We start from the raw sequence: 7,454 nt of genomic DNA on the forward strand, positions 1-7,454 counted from the left end.
TACCAAATTTAGTACACAGTAGTACGAATTTCCAACTCTATCGTTTCACTCACAATTAAAATTGTACCAAATTTAGTACACAGTAGTACGAATTTCCACAACTTCCTACATACCCCAATTCTACACCTCCACAGTGATCCTAAATTAAAATTTCAGGATTCCAACTCTATCGGTTCACCCACAATTCAAATTGTACCAAATTTAGTACACAGTTATACTTATTTCCAACTCCAAAACTACACTCCCACAGTTATCCTAAATCCAGGTTTCAGGATTCCAACATTATCGGTTGACCCACAATTCAAATTGTACTAAATTTAGTACATAGTAGTACCAATTTCCAAATCCTCCTACATACCCCAATCCTACACCTCCACAGTGATCCTAAATCAAAATTTGAGGATTTAAACTCTATTGCTTCACCAACAATTTATATTGTACCAAATGTAGTACACCTAGTACAAATTTCGAAAACTTCCTACATACCCCAATCCTGCACCCCCACAATGATCCCAAATCCATGTTTAAGGATTCCAACTCTATCGGTTCACTCACAATTCAAATTGTACCAAATTTAGTATACAATAGTACACATTTCAAAAGCTTCCTACATATCTCAATCTTACACCTCAACAGCGATCTTGACTCCAAATTTCATGATTCTAGCTCTATTGGTTCTCCTAAAATTCAAATTGTACCAAATTTAGTACCATTTAGTACACATAAGTATTATTTTCTTAAACTGAATCCTGATCCCCAATCCCACACCCCTACAGTGATCTTGACTCATTGTTCCCGCTCTATAGGATCACCCAAATCCAAACTGTACCCATTATAGTACGATTTAGTACTTTTCGCACACATAAGTAACAAATTTCCAAAATTACGTTCATATCCCCAACCTACAATTTAATTTCAAATTCCAGGATTCCAGCTCGATTTGTATCTTCAAATTGAATTTGTACCAAATATAGTACCATATAATACTTTTCGTACACATGAGTACACGCTTTCCAAACCATCTCCTTAAATGGAGCCTACTTCTCAACCTTAAGGGGACCCCCCCATTCTCGGGGTCAAAAAATTGTTTGATTTAATTCGATTCTACACTAATTCAAGAACGTCTCTACAAAATTTCAAGTAATTCCAAATTTTGCATCGTTTCTCTGGGAGTGTATAGCTCTCGTATGAACTAGGATAAAGCCAATCGGTGAAGATCTTCCTTATTATACCCTTCACCACACTGTGGTACAGGGTATTATGTCTTTGTGCATATGTTTGTAACAGGCAAAAATAATCGAGATAGACCCATGGTTCCTTTTGAGAATATGCATAGAATCACATTCTAAGTCGATTTATGCATGTCCGTCCGTCCGTCCGTCTGTCTGTCTGTCCATGTTAAATTGTAAACAAAGTACAGGTCGCATTTATGATCCGAATTGGATGAAATTTGGCATAGGTCTCTTAATCGGCCCAAGGACGAACCTTATTGAAATTGGGAAAAATCGGTTCAGATTTAGATATAGCTCCCATATATATATATTTAACCGATTTAATGTAAACGGTCCCTATATATCTTTCGATTTGCACGAAATTTGGTACATGCTAATCATTTAGGCCTATAATGATGTCTGCCAAGTTTCGTGAAAATCGGTCCAGATTTAGATATAGCTCCCATATATAGTTTCGTCCGATTTCAGGTAAATGGTGCCCCAAAGTCCCTATATATCTTTTGATTTGCACGAAATTTGGCATAACGTACTGAATTAAGCCTAGAGTGATGTCTGCCAAGTTTCGAGAAAATCGGTCCAGATTTAGATATAGCTCCCATATATAGTTTCGTCCGATTTCATGTAAATGGTGCCCCAAAGTCCCTATATATCTTTTGATTTGCACGAAATTTGGCATGACGTACTGAATTAAGCCTAGAGTGATTTCTGCCAAGTTTAGAGAAAATCGGTCCAGATTTAGATATAGCTCCCATATATAGTTTCGTCCGATTTCATGTAAATGGTGCCCCAAAGTCCCTATATATCATTCGATTTCCACGAAATTTGGCATAACGTACTGAATCGAGCCTAGAATGATGTCTGCCAAGTTTCATGAAAATCGGTCCTGATTTAGATATATCTCCAATATATAGTTGCGTCTGATTTCATGTAAATGGTGCCCCAAAGTCCCCATATATCTTCCGATTTGCACGAAATTTGGTACAGCCTTATCATTTAGGTCTAGAATGATGTCTGCAAAGTTTCGTGAAAATCGGTCCAGATTTAGATATAGCTCCCATATATAGTTTCGTCCGATTTCATGTAAATGGTGCCCCAAAGTCCCTATATATCTTTCGATTTGCACGAAATTTGGCATAACGTATTGAATTGAGTCTAGAATGATGTCTGCCAAGTTTCATGAAAATCGGTCCTGATTTAGATATATCTCCCATATAGTTTCGTCCGATTTCATGTAAATGGTGCCCCAAAGTCCCTATATATCTTTCGATTTGCACGAAATTTGGAACAGCCTATTCATTTAGGTCTAGAATGATGTATGTAAAGTTTCGTGGAAATCGGCCAGATTTAGATATAGCTCCCATATATAGTTTCGTCCGATTTCATGTAAATGGTACCCCAAAGTCCCTATATATCTTTCGATTTGCACGAAATTTGGCATAACGTACTTAAGTGAGCCTAGAAGGATGTCTGCCAAGTTTTATGAAAATCAGTCCAGATTTCTATATAGCTCCCACTTATAGTTTCGTCCGATTTCATGTAAATGGTGCCCCAAAGTCCCTATATATCTTTAGATTTGCACGAAATTTGGTACAGCCTAATCATTTAGGTCTAGAATGATGTATGTAAAGTTTCGTGAAAATCGGTCCAGATTTAGATATAGCTCCCATATATAGTTTCGTCCGATTTTATGTAAATGGTACCCCAAAGTCCCTATATATCTTTCGATTTGCACGAAATTTGGCATAACGTACTGAATTGAGCCTAGATTGATGTCTGCGTTGTTTCGTGAAAATCGGTCCACATTTAGGTATAGCTCCCTTTTATTATAGATTGATTTTAAGTAATTGACGCACGAAGGAACCAATAGAAACAAAACGTTCTGAAATTAGTATAACGTATCCTATTTATATTTGTTTGAAGTCGATTTACATACTTTATGGATAGATCTACGTAGATTCACATTTAGATAAATATCACATATTTTATTTCATTCAAGTTCATGCTAATAGTCCTGTTTAATATACCCATAGTGGTGAAGGGTATCATATAGTCGGTCCCGTCCGACTTTACAACTTTCCTTACTGGTTTTTTAATTTGGTTTTTGGCCAAAAATCGGCGATTTTCCAAAAATATTTTTTCAATTTCCACCATTTTGTTAATTTTAGAGCGAAGTCAATAATCCTAGTTCATACGAGAGCCAGACATGTACTCTTTCTAACACCGTTGGAATTTTCGGATTCCGATGTTCCAGTGAGGAGTTATCATGCCCGCCATCAAAAATAAGGACTTTTCTTTAATTACAAAAAACAACAACAAAACAATAACAAAAATTTTTTGTAAATTATTTTTCTTCTTTTTTAAATCTTCAATTATATATGTGCAAAGTTACAAACCTTAACAAGCATTGGTATTGATTTACCAGCCCATTGAAAATCTTAAAAAATTCAAATCGAGAATGGGGGGGGGGGGGGGGTTCCCTTAATTCACACTCCAAATTTCAAGTTTTTAACGCTATCCGTTCACATGCTACAGAATTGTACAAAATTTCGTACATTTTTGTACTTTTCGGATAGTTATAGTATGAATTTCCAAAAACCCTTTGGTACATCTATTCTACACTCCATCAACGATCACCAAACCAAATTTTAGAGTTCTAGCTCCACCGGTTCGCCAAATACAAATGGTATCACATTTAGTACTTTTCGTACCGTTCTGGTACGAATTTCCAAAAACCTAGTCTTATCTGTCACATTTGGACCAAGAGTGACCCTCACCCAAAATTTCAAGATTCTAGCTTAAGCCGTTTCGTCTGGGCGTTGATGAATCGTTAAATCAGTCAGTCAATCACTTTACTCTTTTATTAGTATAGAAGATAATGAATTTTCAAAATTTTCTACATTTCGATCCACATCGGCATCCCTACAATTGTAGTTTATATCGTTGTTGTTGCTATTATTTCCATCGTCATCCTGTCGAATCGACTTCTTGTCAGAAATGAAAAGAAATGTTGAAATTTGATATTTCACTTCATTATTGTTAGTTTACGAGTATTTCACATATGAAATGTGATTTTATTCCCGTTTCTGCATTCGAAGTCGTCCTTTATTTCAGTTGCCCTCCCTCCTATTTTTCCGTTTGCATTTTTCACCCCCATTTGGCATTATTTTGTATTTTAGTATTACCACCAGTCGTTCGTCGTTGTCCTCAGTCATTAAGTCCTAGCACTAGTTTTCGTTTTCGATTTCGTTTTTGGTTTGGTGTAAGAGCGTGTTATTAAGGACTGCTCGCTCGTCAGTCAGTGAGTCTGCCAGTCAGCTTGGCTGCCTGCAGTTTTTATGGGATTTTGGCTGCACCTGGAATTTGATTTGGTTGTTTACTTATTGTTTTGCCGGTGGTGTTGTTGTTGTTTCTGTTCTTGCCCTTTACACCAACAAACACATCAGTTATGGCAGAGATTTCTTGATTCCGATATTTTTGTTTGTCGGTTAGGTGGTCAAGTCGAATTTGTTCTGCACATGTTTGTCGTGTTAGTTGTGAAATTGATTCTTTGGTTGTAACAACAATTCAATTATTATTTAGATGTTGTTTAGTTAGGAGTAATCAATTGAGAATACGTATGGAGCTATGAAGGAAATAAGATTAATGTTTATATATCCGGAACGAACAGGCCCCACTTGTGTATAATTTTGTGTTTCGGAAATTACAAGGTACTCTTAGTAATTTTTTAGAATATGTCAAAAATGATGACGTGTTACATTTCCAATTTATGTTCCCTTATCGTTCATCATCGACAATTCCTATTGAATTATGGAAATAATAGGACTATTTCCAAAAAATTCAGGTATCAAAAAATTCCAAAAAGCTAACAATATAAAAATTATTGGTCTGTTCCCGTACAGCAAGAATCTACTCGATATTACTATTTTCTTCGATATCATAAAGGAAAAAAGTATTATCTGTGTAAAAAATAGTAGATTCTTGCAGTACGGGAACATACCATATATAATTGCATAATATAAACTCCCTCACAGAATTATTGGCTTTATTGATTTTTTTGGTTTGTTCTCGACAAGGTGTCGATGGGTGCAAATAAATTTTGGAAAAGTAGGACGGTCTATTCGAAGTGGAACAAGACAATTTTGTATGCCTAAAGACCTAGGATAAATTCGGGTCAATATTAATAATTTTTAGTACAAGAATGTACAAATTACAGCCAATTCGTTTGAGAAACGTGCCCAAAATCACAAAAAATAATATGGGGGTTAACCTGAAACTTGGGCAAATATTAATTATTTTTGGTACTGAGATTGGGCACCCAATGAGAATACACATGTCAAAAATCCGCAAATGACCGATTATTGAAGCTACCTTTGTATGGGGCTATCCTACAACTTGGGCAATGTCTGTGCAAAATTTCACATCTCTATCCTAAATATTGAGATCTCTATCGTGATTTCAACAGACGGACAGACAGACACGCATAAAGCTACATAGAATTTTATTCTGATCAATAACAGAATTCTGTGGGGTCTTGTGTGAGTATTTCGAAGTGTTGCAAACGGAATGACAAATTGAATATACACTCCACATTATAGTGGAGGGTATAACAAAATATTTTGGAAGCATGCCACTTTTACGTTTCTAAACCCTCGTATCCTAATTTACCCATGTCTTTTGAATAGAATGAGCTTTCCATATTTAAGACATAACTTTGTAATTGTCCACATAAATTGATACTCATACTAGGATGTTGGATATATCGGTCCATGACTCGAAATATCCATTTTTGGGTATTTTTAAGTTATTACCGAATTTTCCATAGGCTGGACATGGCTAAACATATTTATTATTTCAATATACATAGGTACATATTTTCATATAAACTCCATATAAAGCGTCCGTATTATATTACGTTTTGGATCCCATGCACATATCTTCATCGAAGCGATGGAAATATATCATTTCGCTGAGAAGGTAAAAATAAATCCATGTGTTCACATATCGTCATAAATACTTTACTATTTCGCTTTCTTACAGGATAAGAAAACTTTCAACTGCCAGACAATTTGAAAGTACACCCCATGATGGAAGCTATTAAAATGTCGGACTGGTCAGTTTTAATTATTTTCTATTTTATATGGGGGTACTCCTAGCATATTTGGAGTATCTCTCACCAATCCACAGATCTAGAACAAGCATTTTACCCTTTCGACAACTCCCTTGTCATAACCTCCAGTATAAGGTGGAGTGTTATTAAAATGTCCGTCTGTAATAATAATCACGATATATAAGACAGAGCTGTGAAAATTTGCACATATATTCCTACTATATCGGTACCTAATAATATTTGGCTGTAATTTTTTTGGTTCTCATTTGATATTATCCAAATATCATGGGTCACTTTTTAGTCTAGGGCACCTTCAAAATTTCGGTATTATGAAAAGTTTTGGTTTTAACACAATTTGGATGTAATGTAAAAATTTGGATCCTCAATATTGACGAAATATTCGGGGTATCATGTCCAATCTTTGGTATTTTAGGGATTTTGGATATTTAACCCTTTGTGGCCCAATGTTGCCCACAAACAACAACATGTTTTATAGCTTATATTTAAGTTTTATAGATTATTTAAATCTTCACCGATTGGCTTTATCCTAGTTCATACGATAGCTATACAGTCACAGAGAAACGTGTAAAAATTTGAAATCGATTGGGTTATTAGTTTTTGAGTTATCGTGCCCGCCATTCGCAAAAAAATGTTTAGAGAAAAACGCGTTTAAAGTTTGAGAAGCCCTTCAGCCGTCACTTGATGCTGACACAATAAATCGGCTATATCTTCAAGAGTTCTTGAGATTTTTACTTGAAATTTTGTAGGAACATTCTTGAATTAGTGTAGATTGGAATTAAGTCAACAAAAATTTTGACCCCGAGAATGAGGGGGTCCCCTTAATATGCAGCTAGTAGATATGTATTATTTGGATTTCATATGTTAAGACCTGATTATGGACGACATATATCAAAAGAAAAATAAAAATAATTCAAAATTTTGGTAAAGTTATGAGCTTTTCAACATAGGGAAGAGGGTAAATTGGTGTTCAGTACTAATTTGTGTATACAATCCAAATTATTTAAATCGCTTCGTATTCAAATTGTATGAATTCTGTCATCAGAATTATTTTTATTCTTGTAAAAATGAATAAAGAGAATAATTTACAATAATTC

Source organism: Musca vetustissima, unplaced genomic scaffold (genome assembly GCF_032173495.1).
Source record: "Musca vetustissima isolate MV318-11 ecotype Yass unplaced genomic scaffold, APGP_CSIRO_Mvet_v1 utg38519, whole genome shotgun sequence".
Lineage (NCBI taxonomy): Eukaryota > Metazoa > Arthropoda > Insecta > Diptera > Muscidae > Musca > Musca vetustissima.